Source organism: Coturnix japonica, chromosome 2, assembly GCF_054131305.1.
Source record: "Coturnix japonica strain WE chromosome 2, WE-NBRP24, whole genome shotgun sequence".
In the NCBI taxonomy this organism is placed as follows: Eukaryota; Metazoa; Chordata; class Aves; order Galliformes; family Phasianidae; genus Coturnix; species Coturnix japonica.
The window spans coordinates 68,496,549-68,514,943 of NC_140664.1; the positions used below are offsets into that span (position 1 = coordinate 68,496,549).

Here is an 18,395-nt window from a genome sequence, read left to right on the forward strand (position 1 = left end):
AAAAAAGGAATTCTGTCAGTCAGTCTCATGTGAGCTTAACTCTCTGAGTGTCAGATGTCTGTCATATATACTTTGTCCCTTGGAATAATATTAATTCAGCCAGGCAGCTGAGTCTTGCCATGGATATCTACAGGGGACGGGGGTCCCCATAAAAGGCTCATCAGTTTCAGCTCAGTTCAGACATCTGTGCAGCAGAGGACCTCGTGATGATCATGGCAGAAGCTCTTTTCATTTGGGTTTGGCTTTTTGTGCTAAATGCTTTTTGTGCTGAGATCCCATACCAGTCTGTCTCAGCACTTTCAGAGCCAGCGCTTTTTCTCTTCATAAGCTTAAGGTTTTTGTTGTTTTTTTTTTTTACAGGCCACTGGGTCTGACTGAAGCAGTACCCAGAATTACAGAAACCAGCAACCACCTGTCACTAGGACATTGTGCACAGTGCAGGGAGAGAGGGGTGTCTGTGGGGGGGCAGTATGAGGAGATGGAGGGAGCCAGTTCATTGCAGGGGGATTTTTGAGAAGCAGGACTTATTTCTTACCCTTTCCCAAACACAGAAATGATAACATGGGTTGGAAGCTTTAGAGAGATGGGGGAAGGGAAATAGAGAAACCAGAATGAATAGGATTAGGTGCTAAAAGAAAATCTTTGCAGAAATGCCTGAACATACTTATTTTCAGATTCTTTTACCACTGCTAGGTTGTTTGTTTTTTTTTTCTATACGTGATTTCCCTTTAGCTCAGACAGAATCTACATGCACTGGAGTGTTCCTTGTTCCTTGGATTAGTATAATTAGGCAATAAGTAAATAATTAACAATTATGACTTAGTGAAGATCGTTGCCTACTCCAGTACTAGGATGAGTATTAGAGAAAGAAAAAAAAAATAAGGTTCTATCATGCAACATACATCAGTTGTACACACATACATCAGTTGTACTTTGAACTTTGTGGTGATGTGTATTCAGATGCCTCCTCATACAGAGGACTTTACTGTGAGGGTGGTGAGGCACTGGAACAGGTTTCACAGAGAAGCTGTGGATGCCTTGTCCCAGGAGGTATTCAAGGTTAGTCTGGATGAGGCTTTGAGCAGCCTGGTGGGGTAAGAGTTGTCCTTTCCTGTGGCAGTGGTATTGAAACTAAGTGGTAATTTCCAAGGACTTTTCCAGCTCAAGCAATTCTATGAAAATAATAATAATAATATATATAATGTATATATACATATATGATAGAAATTGTATAATCTATGAAAATATCAAGTTCTTGTTGGGAATAACAACACAGCACAACAGAAGTGTGTAATTACCATTTCTCAAAGATTTTCCTCCGAAAAGAAAGAAAGAAAGAAAGAAAGAAAGAAAGAAAGAAAGAAAGAAAGAAAGAAAGAAAGAAAGAAAGAAAGAAAGAAAGAATGAATTCCACTTATCTTACTAAAGGAAGGCATTACATACTCAAAATTCAGCCTTTTGAGCATCACTCATTTTGTCTCCCCCTATATCTAATGGAAAATGTTATTGCAGAGATTAAAGCTGAAATCAGGTGTCTTGGAATAGAACAAATTGCCCACAGGAGATGATGGCTGTTCCTTTCAGTTGTGCAGGGCACTCTAAACGTGATATCTAGATGGGTATTTGTTAGACTTTCATATTATACCAACCCTAAAGAAGTTCTTTTGTCCATCATAGTGATATTAACAGAAAGACATGTCAGAACATTAGACTGACATTTACTTTGAGACATTATTTTATTTGGTCTCTGCATCATGTAAAACTTGCTACTCCGGAGCCACTGCCAGTATCAGAGACCAGGTAGAAGGCTCAGCAAGAACAACTCTGTTACTTGTCAAAAGCGTGTGTTCTTACACTGTTTGGCTTGCTCTCACTACTGATAAATGCCTTTGTCTTTAAAAAGGAAGCATTAATAAAAGTCAGAAACAATACAAAGTTGCTTCTCTGATACTCAGTGATCCCAATAGTAATACAAATAAAAGGGCATTCCCTACTTAGCACAGAGTTCTTTTTTCTCTTCTCATTGTCAGCTTTCAGCTTTCCTTGTTTCGTTTTCCAACTCAATACAAGACCTTAAGAGTGTGGTACCAAAAGTTACAGAAATGTACTCAGTCTATAGACCGAAAGCGTGGTGGTGAGTGCTCCTATAACAAAATAGTAGCAAATCTCTTGACTACTCATAAGGATACGGATTGATACTAATTAAGAATTGGGCCACTACACACTTATTTCTTGTGAAAACATGTACAATATATATAATTAATGTACACACTTATAATTCTTTCATGAAGATATAAAAGGTATAATCTATTTTTAATAGAGTGGGCTACATGTGTCTTCACTGGGGACTTTCAAATGCAAATGACTAATCCTTGCCTTCACTGGTGATGTGCTACAGCTGCAGTTGTCATGAAGCTGCAATATTGTTTTGATTTTCCAGGTATTTTCAGTGACCTGTCACTGCTTTTATCATACAGTTTTAAATTCACTACCTGTATGGCTGTGCCATAAACCATGAATGTGTACATGTGTTATGTGGTTCTGTTGAACTACCTTTTTCCTTTTTAGAATGGTTGTGATAGCTGGCTTCGCTGAGTACCCACAAGGAATGGGGAACTTACTTTATTCCCTGTAGGAACAGGAAGTTAACTTCGCAAGAGATAACTGAAGGAGCACAGTGTTGTTAAGATGCTTGGAACTTAAACACATCTCTTACAGCCCACTGTGAACAAGTTTGTTTTGAGAGGTGATCTCCTCTATACTTACATTCTTCCAAGAATTTCTTAATGCCAGTGAAAGGCAATTCAGCAAAGCATCTTCATGCCTGTTAATGAAGCAGATTCAACTCTAATTTGCACATTAGGAGGCACTGATGCATTCATCCTATTTTCCACTGTTTTCAGTGTACTAAGCCATGCACTAAGTCAGGATTTTGCCCTTGGCTTCCATCAAAATGCATGGCAGGCATTTTTGAAGGTATAACAAAGGATTTTACTAAATGCATTCAAAATATATCACTGATTTTACTTTATTTTAATCTTTGGAGAGTATATGCCTGTGTATTAAGTTCTTAACAAGTACTGAATTCCTTTCAACTATTGCTAAAGCAAAGTGTTTCCTTCCTCAGAAATGTTAGTCAATGGTAAGATAAAACAAGGGAAAAGGGAAAAGTCAAGTGAACCAAGCACAGCTGATACTGGAAGCTCCTATTCATTGCTAGAACCTGCACATGACCAACTTACTGACGTAAGAAGTCAGAAGTAAGAAAAAAATAAATCTGTGTAGATACTTTCATCAATCAAATACATAGGTTGTAAGAATACATTTTTTCACCTAACCATAAAAAGATGAAGATTTGTACATCTGGAAGAGACATGCCAACTCAGCTATCCTTCCCCTATGAGGATTATGCTCTATTTAAGGATGAGTTTATTTACTTGAGCATGTCACAGTTCTCTTTCACTCATGCCTAACAACAGTCCAAAGCCCTCAAAAGATTTTAGTATGATTTTGCAATCATAACTGATACCTACTCTTGGGTTGCCAGTCCAATGGAAATTCCAGTTTGCTTTATTAAAAAAACTTGCCTATTTTGAAAGAAGAGCAGCTTCAGGAATCACCTTTTTGATTACCAAACACCTATCAAGAACAGTAGGAAAAATCTTGCCTGAGCAGAGGCTATTCCCCTTTACAATTCACTTTCTCACCTCACACCGACCTAGAATCAGTCACCCAATAAATGTTAGTTGTTTTACGTTTCTTTCATTGCGCAACATTTGCTTCATTAGGTGAGAGAGTAAGGGAAATGAAACTTAGTGAGAGCAGCAGCAAAAATAGCTAAGACAGTATCCGAACAAATACACACAATGTTTTTGTTAGAGAGGCAATTTGTCGGGTTTTGACGTGAGAATAATTTTTCCCCTCGTTAATTTCCTAACCAGATCATTTTACCTCTTAAAATGGGTGTAGATGCTATATTTACATGCAGTCTTATATTTGATCTCCAGGGCAGATATGAAAACAACAGCAAAGCAGTACTTTGTTGGCAATTGCCATAAACATAGGTGACTTCTGAGTGTTAAGTATCGAGCTGGGGGAAATAAATCCTGACCTCCTTGATGTTAAGGTGACATTCAACTGGGAGCAGCTGATAGTGGATGACAGCATTCAGAGGAACTGCTGGGGATCATGAGGAGACAGGGACTGGAGAAAAACCCAAGATTACCCTGAAGACATTACAGGAGTGGCATAAAAAACTGAAGTTAGTGTAATATATGAAAGGAAGATCTTTGAACCTCACTGAAATTCATCAGATTGTTCTTCACAGTTGAACTTATAAGCATGATTTAATCTTGTGAGCTATGCTTCTTATCTGACATACTGTTAGGTTCCTGTATGTCATGGTTTTCTTGCAAGGCATGATTCCAAATGTTAATCATCACGTTGCTGTCTGCAGTAGGAAGAGTTTGTGTAGTCCTTCAAATACAGGTTTAAACACAAAACACAACCAGGAGACTGTAAGATGGGTCAGAAGACCATAAAGCACATGTGCATTAAATTTCATGCCACCACAGTTTTTGGTACAGAAAGTGACTGGTCTATGTGTACTCCACCTCAGGGGAATTCATGAGCAAGACACAGTATTTTAGCTTACAGGACATGTCTTTCAGCAGAATTAACTTGCCTGTTTCTGCTTCTTGTCTGAACAGTAACCAAGTACAGGGTACATGGACAAAACATACGTAGAATATGAGGTAGTGTCTCCTTCTCTCCCCCACCCCCCTCATTACTTGATACACACACACATAGAAAATTCCTCTGTAGCACTAGTCAAGACAGTGAAAGGCTTTGAAATAGATCAGGTTATGGCCCATAGAAATTAGTGTATTGGCTGACATACTGAACTATCAACATTTCCTTGTAGCTGTTCCCATTTCATGCATGAAGACTTTTCATCCTAAGAGCTCTTGTAAAATAATGTTTATGGACACATAGTTAAATGCATAATCAAATGGCTCTTAAGAAACCCAGGAACAGCTCATTCTTGCCACTTCTTTCTGCTTCCTTTTCCCATCAGCTTAGATCCATCTAACTCCCATTCTCTCCCTCCCTGGGGTAGCAGGCTGTAAGATGGCTGTGCTCCGTGTCACAGCCTCAGCAGTGAAGGCAGGCAGTGTGTTTAAGGGCCCTCAGGCCATCAGGGCTGCTGCTTGTTCCCCAGCAGTTCCAGACTCCATTGCCTGGCTGGATGACCACTGATTCTCTGCGGGGTCACTCTCAACCTGCTCCTGTGTTATTTGAAGAGTTTTCTTTGTCCTCTTGTTCCATCTTCTGCTGCTGTGCAGCGTGTGAGGGAGAATCCAAGAATTCCTAACAAAAACACAGGGAAAAAAGAGCGTCTCCATTGAAGTTAATAATCAGCAGGGTCTAAATTACCTCTTATTAGCATCTATTTTACAAATGAGGCAGGGTATAATTTCACGATAGATTCAGATTTGGAGAGGGACTATAATCAGCCTCCTGAAGAGCTGTGCCTGAAGTACTGGGCTTCTTATTTCTTTCCAAAATTGTACTGCTCCCTCTCCCTCTTGCGCTTCCCCCGCCCTCCTCAGCCTCTTACTTGATCTCTCTGAATAATGCAATTGCTTTGAATGGCCCAGACAGGCCTGCAGATTAGGGAGCCTGTTTGTGGCACGGGGGGCCTGCTGAATAGGCGCAGGAGGCCAGCTTCCCCGGAGAACAAGGCTCTGGGAACTAGGCCAACTGTGAAGAGCATGTGTGGGGAGGGACTGAATAGGCGAGCAGCCGGCCAGCCCATATGTCAGCCTGTGCCACAAAGACTCCTCTGCACATCTACCATGACAAACAGGATTACTGAAGACAATTAATCTGGCACGCTTTATCAAAATCAAGCGCTGACCCCCAGCCTCTCCCCCAGCATGCAGCAGATGCCACGCTCCAATTCAATGGAGCTCAAGTGTTCCCTTTTTCGCCACTGAAAGGCATCCAAAGCCTGAATAAAGTAGAAGTGGACTAATTGCAAATGCTGCCTGACGGCAATAGTCAAATGAGACTAACTCACCTTTTCTCTAACTTCTAATGGGAATGCTGGCAGCAGTCCCTCATCAGCTGCTTGGGAAGATGGGGAAGTGTGTAAGAGTGGGGGTCTGCCCCTCCTTGCTCCTTGCTCCTTGGAGGAAGAGAGCATCCCTGCTGCCAGCATCCTGGGAACTCTGTGCCGAACCATGGGGGAATGGGTTGCTGCCTGGCAAAAGCAGAGTGCTGATGCTTGGTGCTGTGCTGGAAGCCAAGTGATGTCTGGGGAGCTACAAACACCCCCTTGGTGCCCCAGCCTGCCTATGGGATGTTCCTGTCAGGTCTGCCTTGGAGTGTAAACTTGTATTCATTAGGAACAGTAGTCTCTTCCCACCTCCCTCCCATTTGCTTTATTTTATTTACATTTCAACATATAGGGGATTCCAAAAAGCCTGCCCAGTTGACCTTAATAGAAAATGAAAAGCACAGTTCAATAAAAGATAGGGTGAAAGCGGGAGAAAGCTAACAGTATTTTATCTTATTGCTTTTGTATTTACCTTACTGCTGTCCAAATAAGCAGCTCAGGTACTTGCAGCTCAACCTGGTAGATAGGGGTCTCTGAATTACAGCTTACAGCCAAGTACATATGCTTCTGTATTTGCATCCTTTTGCTTTTTATAGTAGATGAAGGGAAGTGTAAGCATAGATGGATGGACCCCTCAAGGAGATTTTTTATCCAAGTTTTTGAGCAAAAAGTTTTAGATAATTCTTTGGAAGGACCTCCTCTATTTTATTAAATTGAGAAATACTGACAAAGACAATATTTTTTAAGTGAGTGTTTCGGTAGGATATTGCAGCGACTCGGCACGGACTCAGATGTGAACGATCCAAATCGTTTATTACAAGTTCTCACATCCCTTATATACCTTCACAAGTTGTTATTTTCTAACTTTCCCATCCGCCCTTACAACTTTCCCAACCACCTTTACATGTCAACAAAGCATTCTACAAAACACTTTTCAACTGTCCATGCAGGCACATAACCAATCAGAGCTGTGAGACTCTTCTTCTGCTTGCAGAGGTGTCCTTGGTTCCCATGCTGTTTATCTTGCTCCACAGCTGCTGCTCTGAACAGCTTTTCTTGTATTCCCACAGGATATTATTCTATTTTTAAAATTTGTGCAAATTAAATTATTAGAATAGTTTATATGGGAAACAATGAAAGAGCTTCTCATAACGTTTTAATATGCTTAATTTTGTAAGCAGAAAAAATAAACTTTCTTTTCCCCTCTCTCTCTTCCTACCACAGATATGTAAAACAAAAATGAAATTTAAATTGTTCTGAATAACTTAATTTTTCAAATTTTTTTCTGTCAAAATGGGCAGTATTTTGTGCCGGGTAGAATTTGCTGTTTCTCATCATGCCATTTTGTATAGAGAGAAACTCCAGATATCAACTCTCTACCTACTTCTATGACTTTCCTTAGCAGAAAACCTGATGCTTCATCAATATGAGTAATTTTAACTTTTTAATTTTTACTTTTTAAAAAAGTAAAGGAAAGGACTGGCACACCATGTTTGCAGATAATGCTTGGGAGAGCACAGGGCTGATAACTAGGCTGATGTCTGTAAGCAACCTCTTAGGACTAGGAGCTGCCTGGGCCATACTCATGACTTCTCTGTCCCTCTGCACATAGATTGTGCAGTGGTAGCCGCAGAAGAGGCTCACATGGGTACTCACAGTTAAACTTGGTGTCAAGCTGTGTCATTTTCTTTTGAAGCCACAGGGATTTATATTTTTCCCAATCATCAATACTCAGCACAGTGTGTGCCCTTTTAAAGCAACCAAACTTGAAATGATAACTTGGGGGGCTGCCACCTTCAAAAGCCATGGGTGTAGGAAGTGAACTTCCATTGGGGCACTGCTCTCCTCAAGCTGAAATGGGTAAGATAATCTTATATGCAGTGCACTGCTAATGATGCCCCTCTAATCTGTTAATGTTTCTCCTTCCTGTGAATAGAGCATGGGAAGTTTAAATGCTAGTTACAGATGGAGGAGCAGCTGATTTTGATATTACAATGTTTACACTCTAGCAACATGCTCCAGCATCTGAGAAATGCACTACTGAAAGTGGGTCCAAGCGGGAAATGAGAAAACAGAGCCAATACTGCTTAAGGCACCCAGCAAAGCCAGCTGCAGATCACATAGCAGCTCATTGCTGTGATTCTTTGACATCCCATAGCCCAACACCTTCCAGAAATCAAAGGCCAGGTTCAGTTTTTATTCAGAGTGCTAAGGTCAATTTCTAAGAAGTCTCTTGTAATGAAGTGATATACAGAGTTAGAAGAGCTAAACTGTACCTAATGGCTGCTGTGTCAGCAAGAAAAACCTCATGCATGAAAGGTGACAGAATGAGCTACAAATCCTACTTTAAGAAAAGAGAAAGAGCACAACAAATAACATGGAAAACTCAATTCACTGCAGGATAAAGCAGCAGCAGCAGAATGAAGTGTCAAGGTATTGATCTCAACTACCTGGTCACACCTTTACGCCACAGGGAGAGGATCTGCCTGTGGAAGAGTTCAATGCTGTCATCGAAACACGAGGCCCTGGATGCACACTTGCAGGGTGACCAAAATAGGGTGATGGGGATGGGGTGTCCCTAAGGTAGCCAGAAGCTGGGTTCTGGACTTGGCGTGAACACAAAGCCCTGGTTGCACTTCTTGCTTCAACTGTCTCATTGCTCATAATGTGGAGAGGGAACTGTATCACAATAGGTTTGGGAATGAGGAAGATTGAGATCCTTCTGACAGCAGCTAATAACAATATTTCTCTAAAAAACAGGGGTATGTCTCACATTATTTTTACACTGAGTTGTGGAGCAGTTCTGTAGTTTGCAGTAACTTGATTACACTCCTTTCTTAGAAGTAATAAGACAGCTAGGAGTTTGAAAGGTGAAGCTGATATGATAGCGCTGACTAGAAAATTTTGTTCTTGATGACATGGGTGTGAACTTCTTCCACTCATTTACAGAAATAGGAGCTTGCAGAAAGATTTGTGTCAAATAACATTTTTGAAATTTAATCTGGTTTGAGGTGAAGTATTCGCTGTTTTCTCTAAGACACACTGAATGTGTAAACACAGTGTAAGGCAGAAACGACTGAGTCAGGTCTCCAGCCTGTGCTTGCACATACTGACAACAGAAAGAGTCTCCTCTGCTCCAGTGACCCTCAAGGCATTGCCACTGCCTTCAGACAGCAGGAGAAAGTGTGACCTACTTTATCCTGGCTACTCGTGGCTGTCAAGATGGTTTTACATCCAAGTAACAGTGGTCACTGACTTTTTTGTAAATCAATATACTAAAAGTCTAGTGAATTGGGTCAGACTGATAGAAGTCTTTACATTTTCCAATCCTCATAGCAGGACAATATTTCTGAAGCTTAAGTAAACGTGACTCACTTCTTCTTTCTTCCTTTCTTCCTTTCTTCCTTTCTATCTTCCTTCGTTTCTTTCTTCCTTTCTTCCTCTCTCTCTCTCTTTTCCTTTTCCTTTTTCTTTTTTTCTTTTCTTTTCTTTTTTTTCTTTTTCTTTTTCTTTTCTTATCCTGGAATCAAATATGCCCTTTTGTCTCTGTTGACCCAACGTTCTAAACAGTCATCAGAGAATTTTGCTTTCTCTTGTGTTCACTGCTGTCAGTTCTCCTTCCTGGTTCACACTGAATACTTTAATACTAACATAGGCCTCAATAATTCAGGTGCTTCACATGTAGCAATATCATTCTGTACTGCAGGATTTCACACCATACACTCTCATTTTGGTCATTGTAGTGTGCTTCCACTGTGCCTCACAGCAATGCCACCAATACAGAAAATCTTGCTGTGTTTCACTTTTGATGTTTATACCTTGCTATATAGGAAAATAAAACCAAAGTGAACTGAAGAAAGGAAAATTTTCATTAAAAATAAAATTGAAAGCAATCATAGTATTGGAGTAATATTTATGGTGGAGGAAAGAAAGTATTCAGTTGTTAGCAGACCTAAGTGTACTCGTATAAATGTGTAAAGATACTCTGTTAGAGTTCTCATAAAATACTTTCCTTCCACAAGAAGCACTTTCCAACACAAAATGAGGCTGGACTTTCTTGGCTTAAATATCAAAGTGATTGGCATCTATCTAAACATAACAGATAGCTCAGGCCAGCAAATCTCCAACTTCCTTTGATTTACAGATTCCTAAATATAGAGGTGCAGATCCTGCCTGAATAATTTAAGCCCAACTGACATGAGGTTTGCTTTCTTATTTTTATTTTCCAAACCTCTTAGAAGCTGCTTAGGGAGCACTACAGGTCCACAGACCCATTTCTGGTTTAGACCACTGTCCCCAATATATGGGCTTTCAAGCCGTATGCTGTTTGTGGTACCTCCTAACATTATTCTTGGCCATGGCATATCAAACAGAGAGAGCACAGCATGATATTGAGAGTATCATGTTATTTGCTCGGGACATTTTTGTTTCTGTATTTTTATTGCTAATCAGTGGTAACCCCTGGCTAAAGAACTTTTCAGTACTCAGTAGGAAACAACAGAGTGTTTTTGGTTCAGCTGGAGTTTCAGGAAAGCGAAATAATGTGGAGCTAAATTATAAGTTTAGTTTAACCTGAAAGGCAACATTTTCTTTCTAAGGCTTTAACAATATTTTATAACCAAGATTGCAGCAGATAGTTGTGGAGCTACAAATCAACACCATAGGCTTAGAATAATTCCAAAACAGGCTGATGATTTTATTGGTTAACTTAATTCCTTTTCTATGCAGCCAAAATGATTTGCCGGAATTTACAGGAGTTTGGAAATCAACTCAAATCCTTATCTCCTTATTAAATGCATTTCAGCCAGGAAAGTTTACTTAGCTGCAAGTACGTGATCACGTCAGTAAGCAGAAGGATCTTCCTGTCATCAAAGCTCAAGACTCATATTTGAGAATGATGGCAGGAGGATCTTGGCATTGCACCCAGAGACATCTTCTGGTTTACAGGAACAGAAGAGGGAAAAATGCATAGTGCTCCACTGAGCAAGAGGCTGCAAACAGTGAGTGAGAGCAACACTCTCTTGACAAGGGCCGTTGCTCTCTGTTAGCCCTATCATAACAGCAGCCACAAAGCTATTGATTTTTTATCTTCTGAAGTGACTTAGTGGGCAGGACATAGGCCTTCCAGGAAGGAAATGGGAATCTCAGTGCAACTTTTACTCACCTATATGATTTTAAAGTGCCAGAGAAGATGTACAAACCATCTCTGACAAGAATGCAGCCCATAGGTATGCTTCTGAAATCCTAAGATCTTGAGGACAAATGACAAAAATGGAATGCAATCTACACCTATGCTAATTATCTGCCTGTCAGTGTGCTCTGAAATGCATCTGGGAGTAAATACTGAGCTGTTTTAAAATTCACAGAAAAACTCATTCCAACTTTCTTCTCTTTGAACAATAGGAGATTTTGCTTTTTTTCCCTTCTCATGTTTTTTGAATCCTTAAATTGCTATAGCACCAAGTGAACATTGAGATAAACTGCTGTTCAGATAATTCACTGTCAAAAATATTGAGCATACTTTAGTTGGATGGCAGCAGTAATGGTCTTTTCAAGTGCCGCTGCACGAAAGCTGAGCCTATCAAGACTTTTTGGCAGGCACTGCATTTAACCTGTCATGTTATATATTGTACCAATGCAGCTGAGGATCAGTATAAATCAACTTACAAGCCTGAAGGAAATGAAAGAATGTTTTTTTGCAAACTATTAGCAACACAAGCGTCTAACAGAAGGTGGCAGCATTTTAACATTGTTAAGGCTACCTAAAAAGAGGGAATTAACTCAATCTGCATGTCAAGAGAGCTTCTCATGGTCCGGAGGGATGTGCCTTGAATTTATGGGTCTGATGAAAATACGTTGTTATGGAAAGGCATAAGGTGAAGTTTTGATAACTTTTCAGTTTTCATGAAGTAAGTGTAGGAAATGGACAAAGTAGGTTGCAGAGGGAAGGAAAGAGAAATATATTTAAAAATACAGCTGTCCAAAATGTCAGGAACAGCCCTCGTGAGACCAGAGAGCAGTTTTGTGGTAGCTCCATTATAAATAGTAAGAAAATATGGAGTCCCTAATTAATGACTGGGATTTGATCTCATACCAAGAGATAGCTCTCTTGCTTCCTGGGCAATCACATCCTGTATTGTCAGCTCACATAATCCCATCACAAGCTTTTTGGCATTTACTTTTTTTCTTAAAATCTCCAGCCTTTAGAACTCAGCAATGGCATGGGAGCCCTAGTTTTCTCTTAAGGAATACCACCAATAAAAATAGTAAGATTTGAACCCTTGTGGTTACTGGAAAAAAGCAACCTCCCCTCTCCCCAAGAAAACAACAACACCAAAAGACAAACAAACAAAAAAGAAAACCACAACCCATTACTGACATGCTCTCACATTACTCAGAAACCAAAACAAAAGGCAGAGTGGGAAGAATAACAGAATTTATGCTAAATAAACCTCCAAGCTCATAAAATTAGCTTGAAGTCATTCATTGGAGTGGTGTGATTGACAGTGATTGTTGATAGGAAGCCTGGACACAGAATTGGGAGCCAAGGTAAGTTGCAATGAAGTCTGATGGGGCGGAATTAAGAGCCTGGCTTAGTGTATAATTGTGGGTGCAGAAAGGTGTTGTTCACTTTGGTGAGATTACTTGCTGATTTACAGCTCAAGTTGTTCACTGAACTGAGCTCCTAACTCATTTAAGAACTAATCCAGTGTCCAGTGCATTTGGATGGTAAAACTCTCAAAATCAAGACATCTGCATTCCTAAATGGCCTTTTGGTTTTGGCTTGCTTTTTAACATCAAACTGCTTTAGTTATCATTTGATTCACCTTTCAAGGTAGATATAGACAGCACTAAGGAATACCTTACTAACAGCCACCACAGAGGCTCTACATGCTGACAAAAACATACTGTATTATTTTCTGTCTTTCTATTCCATCAGATTTGTCTTTGAAATCAGGTCAAAACTGACAAATCTCACTGGAAAATTTCAAAATGGAGTAGATATCTATTCCACATTTTGCATATGGGAAAAAAAAAAAATGTTTATTTTGCAAAGACTTCCCACTGTATTCATATTGGAAGCTTGACTGCAGTGCAATTAAAGCAGTGGGCAGATTATCAAATGGCAACCAACCATGGGCGGAGTTAATCTAGAAGAGATACAAAACCTCACCGGAACTGAGATTTTCAGGGTTTAGCACAGATAACTCCGGGCACAGGCAGACAGTCACACAGTCAAAAATGGTACTGAGTAGATTGAGCCCCAGAAAGATTAAATGCCTATCTGGACGTCCTGGTGAGCTGACAGAAGAGCCGAGGATAGGATTATAACACCATTTGTTCTCAGATCTAGCAAGAATACTGTCAGAAAACAATTTTAAATTTCATGCTGAACATCGAGTTGCTGTACTTAGTATACTCGGCCAAGCACATGCTGGGCAGGAATAGAGCTGATTTAATTTTGTTTGGCTTCTTGATGTGTCTTCCTGGAGTTCCTATTTTCTGCATTGTGGGTTAAATGCTTAAACAGGAAATCAGCTCAGAGGACCAGCTGACCATTTCAACCTTGTGGAAACATTTGTCCTTGCCAGCTTCCCAGAACAATTCAAAGAAAGCCTTGTTTCTGGTACACAACAGTAGTAAAAATCTGTGAACAATCTGAGTACACAATGATTTGGTAGAGTGATATCTGTTGCTCAAATTAAAGACTTAAGAGTGAATATCAATGCAGATATCTGCACAAATAAAGATAGAAAGTTCTGCTTAATTTGTGTGTTCTCCATACAGGAGAGCAGTCCTCTGAATGAGTGGCTGAGTTATTAAATGAATTTATCAACTAATCATCTAATACAGTGATTCTCAAAATTAGTCCACCCTAGATTTGACATAACTGATCTAAAATGACAACAATTACAAAAATCGCTTTACAAAAGAATGACCTTTAAGAGAAGAAAAAGCAAATTTAGTCTAAAATGATTCAAATGACATATAGGCAATAGAGGAGGGATATCTTTCTTTCTTCTCGTCATTGGATTAAAATGTCTGCAATATCATAGTTCTGTCAGGCTTACAAATGTCACATTTCATATTTTTGTCAAGGAGTTTTTATTATTTTTGCTGTTTGTCCATGCATAAGAAATAAAGCTTCATGCATGACTTCCAATATCATTATTAACATCTTAAATAAAGTTCATTCCATCATAGTAGATGCATTTTAATTGCCACTTCTTTTAGCTCAGCTCTGCAAAACTGTTTATCCTGCTTTAAACTGAATGTCTTCTTACCAATGATAAGTTTTGTCAGTCCTCTAAAATGTAACATAGTGAAACTGCTGTTAAGGTCTGCAACAAAGGAAAGGAAAATTAAGGAAACAAAAAATGGAACTCAATGGGAGCTAATATATTTTAATTTGTTTTTCAAGAGATGGTGGATTTTATGCTACCCTGTCAATGACTTACAGGCTGGTTCGGCCTGGTTCTGTGACTACTGGGGCAGAGGGACCCCTGGATCCATGCCCTGAAAGGTAAAAGGGAAAAAAAGGAAAAGGGTAGAGAGATGAGCCTAAAAGTAAAACAGTGGCAACGATTTGAGGAGAAACAAACAAATTTACTAAATAAGATATCAGAATGCAAGATAACACACTGTAATACAATATGATACAATATAATTAGAATTGGAGCTTATAAATCATACAAAATGAAAGTGAGCGTCCAAAAGTCAAAGGCCTTACTCTAATGCTGAGGTAAGACGATGTAGGGAGCACCTATGCTACTGAGATCAAGAAGGAAGGGGGAGTTCAAGAGATCTGAATGACTTTATCCTCCCCTCTGAGCAGAAATGGTAACAGAACAGTGAGCAGTCCTTTGGGGGATGTAGTTCTTCTCTTCTGGGACAGGTACCTGGAACATGAACATTAACTCATTAGATTGCTTTAACATGATGTTATGGTATGGAATAACAATAACCAAAAATCATAAAGCAACACAAATCACCTCTTAGTTAAAATTTCTAGTGATCTCAGGATAGAGATTTTCCTGAGAAAAGACTTTGTGAACCCCTTGGAATTTTGTCCAACATGAAAAGTCATTACCTCAATATGAAACTGACGTATCTCCAAATATCAAGCCTGGTCCGCGTGGAGATCAGTTCACACTTTAGAAAGTTGTGAGCAGAATTTGGTGTAGATACTTGTGTACTAGTATGTGGGCTGAAGGACAAGCTGCAATTTGCCTGGGGTGTGACAACCCTACTTTTGAGCAGGAATAAGTTGATTCTATGGGTAGCATTGTTCTTTTTGCTTTCTGATGGGCTTGCACAGTTATTACCAGGTATATATGTTTGATGCCAGGGAACACCTTGGAAAATGCTTACTTAAGAGTCTTTATTGTGTCATGATCTTTTATTTTTCAGGCACTTTGAGCTTGCTTTGAGAGCCCTGATGACTTCACTTGCTTTCCTAACTTCAGCAGTTCTCTTGGGCAGACTACCTGAATTTCATGTTCCAGTAATTTAAACAAGTTGTGTCTTGGTAAGAGCTTCCTGGCAGAATACACAGAGCCATTTCTCTGTCGCTGAAGGAATCAGAGAAAGACTTAGGTTGAAGAAGACCTTAAAGATCATTGAGCTTCAACCTCTCTGCCATAGGTAGGGTTACCAACCACTAGATCAAGTTGCCAGGGCCTCATCCAACATGCGCTTGATCACCTTCAGGGATGGGTATCCATAACTTCACATGGCCTCACTTGTCAAGCTTGTCCAGGTCCCTCTGGATGGTGTCTCTTCCTTCTATTATATTAACTGCACCGGTAACCAGTCAGAAAGTCACCAAATTGGTCAGGCATGACCTGATCTGCTGGTGTTTGTGAAATCATTTTGGCTATCTTGGATCACCTCCTAATCTTGCATGTATCTTAACACCTCCTCCAGGAGGATCTGCTCTGTGATACTCCCAGGCACAGAAGTGAAGCTCACTGACCTGTAGTTCCCCAGGCCTTCCTTTCTCTCTTTCCTAAAACTGGGAGTAATGTTTTCCTTTTCCTTCAACTGGGAACGTCACCTCGTAGCCACAGATTTTCAAAGATGATGGAGAGCAGCTTGGCAAGCACATCAGTCAGTTCCTTCAGAACTCTAGGATGGACGCCATCTGGCCCCATAGACTTGCATGTGTTCTGAGGCGACCTTGGACTTGCTCTGCTCTTACAGTGAGAGAGATTTTGCTCCCCTGATCCCTGAGGAGAGGTGCAGAGACACAAGAGGCATAGGAAGTCGATGAAGACCCAAGTAAAGAACTCATTGAGTACCTCAGCCCCTTCACCATGTCTGAGGAAGCCAGTTTTCCCTTCTCATTTATCAGAGAGGATACAGTCTCCTTTGCCTGTCTGATCTGACTGATGTATCTAAACAATCCCTTTGTGTCACTTTTCACATCCCTCAACAGGTTTAATTCCACCTTCACCTTGGCTTTCTTGATCCTCTCTCTGAACATCAAGATAGCATTCTTATATTCTTCCTAGTCCACCCACCCCTGCTTTCATCACTTACACTTTCCCTTTTTTTCCCTCAGTTTGACCAGCAGGTCCTTGCTCAGCCTCCTTCCTGCCTCCTCTGCTTTCTTTCTTCTGCTGGAGGACAGAGAGCTCTTGTGGCATCCTTGAAGTGCTGACAGATCTCTTGTTCCTTTGTCCTCAAGGACGATTTCCTAGGTGATCTCATCCAGTAACTCTCTAAACAACCCAAAGTTCACTCTCCTGAAGCTCAGGGTCCTGACACTTCTCTTTGCCAGGCCAATGTTCTATAAGATTACAAACTTGACTAGGGCATTGTCACTACATCACAGGCTACCTCCAATCTAAAGCTCTTTAATGATTTCTTTTTCACTGGTGAGTACAAGGTCCAGTAATGCTTCACCTCTGATTTGTCTGTTCAATACTAGGGTCAGAAAGTTATTATCAGTAGACATCAGGAGTCTCCTGGATTGCTTGCAGCTTGCCCTGGTTTTTTTCCTATCATGTACCTGGGTGGTTGAAATCCTCAACTAGGATGAAGGTCTTCAAGCATAATTAAGTCCTCTTGTACCTGAAGCAAGAAGACCTCATCCACAGGCTCCACTTGAATGATCAGCTTGTAATACACCCCAAATACCAGATATTGGTCCAGTCCCTAATTTATCAAAAGCTCTCAACCTGGTCTTAGATGTTTCTCAGATGCACTTCTTCACAGTCTATACACTTCTCAACACAAAGCGCAACTCCCCCACCCCTCCTACCTTGCCTATCTCTTCTACAAAGCTTGTAGCCTGCCTCAGTCAAAGTACCCTGGTTATATGATTTGTCCCACCACATTTCTCTTATGGCAATTAAGTCATAGTTTTCTAATTGCACCACAGTTTCCATCTCCTCTTGTTTATTTCCCTTGCTGTGTGCATTGGTATAATGGTACTTCAGGTGGGTTACTGGTCAGATCATCTTCCTTGAGGAGCCCTCCCAAAATACTCTGGGACAACTCTGAGGATTTCTTCTGCTTCTTCCTGAAGTGAGAGTGTTCCTTGACTCTGTCACTCAGCAATACATCCCCTTCCTCCACCAAATGAGTTAAAAGCCCTGGTGATGAGTCCAGCTACCTTGCTGCCTAGTATATTCTTGTCCCTCCTGGTCAGTTGTGTCTCATCCAACATCAGCATTCCTGGTCCATCAAAGCTTTGGGAATAAAAGCGCTGGAATCTGAAGCCCTGAGCATGACATTATCCATGCAACCAGCCAGTCTGTCCTCCTGCTCATATCCCAGTCTCCAGCTGGGAGGACTGAGGAAGGCATTGTCTATGCTCCCAGTCCCTGCAACATTTACCCAAAGTACATAAATTCTTTTTTTTTTTTTTTTTTTTTTTTTTTTTTTTAATTTCAAAGCCACACCCTTATGTGACACAGCTTGAAAGACCAGGAGTGGCTAGTAGACCCCCAGGGGTTCTATGGTGATAGGACATGGGGAGACGGTTTCAGATTAAAGAGGATAGATTTAGGTTAGATATAAGAACTCTAGAGGAACCAAAGGGTCTTCAAGCAGTTCCTTCAGTTGTGACACAGAAATTCAGGAGAGATTGCTTAAAGGCACCTTTTAAATATCACTTATTGTTCACCACTACAACAGAGCCCTTAATTTTGAATTTGATATTGACTTTAATTACCCTTCATTTGTGGGTAGAAATGTGACTGATATCCACCAGGACACCTAAACACTCATCTTGTTCTCAAAGTATTTATCGACAAATCTAATTTTA

At 40.3% G+C, this 18,395-nt stretch overlaps 1 long non-coding RNA gene across 2 annotated transcripts in view; it reads right to left on the minus strand.

Moving 5' to 3' along the window:
- Positions 1-14,210: 14,210 nt before the first annotated feature.
- The window catches only part of LOC107309736 (uncharacterized), a 99,208-nt gene continuing 95,023 nt past the window's right edge, over positions 14,211-18,395 (minus strand). For both annotated transcript variants that reach the window (XR_014943527.1, XR_014943528.1), the window contains one exon: positions 14,211-15,021. This is a non-coding gene — a long non-coding RNA (uncharacterized LOC107309736). The remainder of the gene's footprint in view (positions 15,022-18,395) is intronic.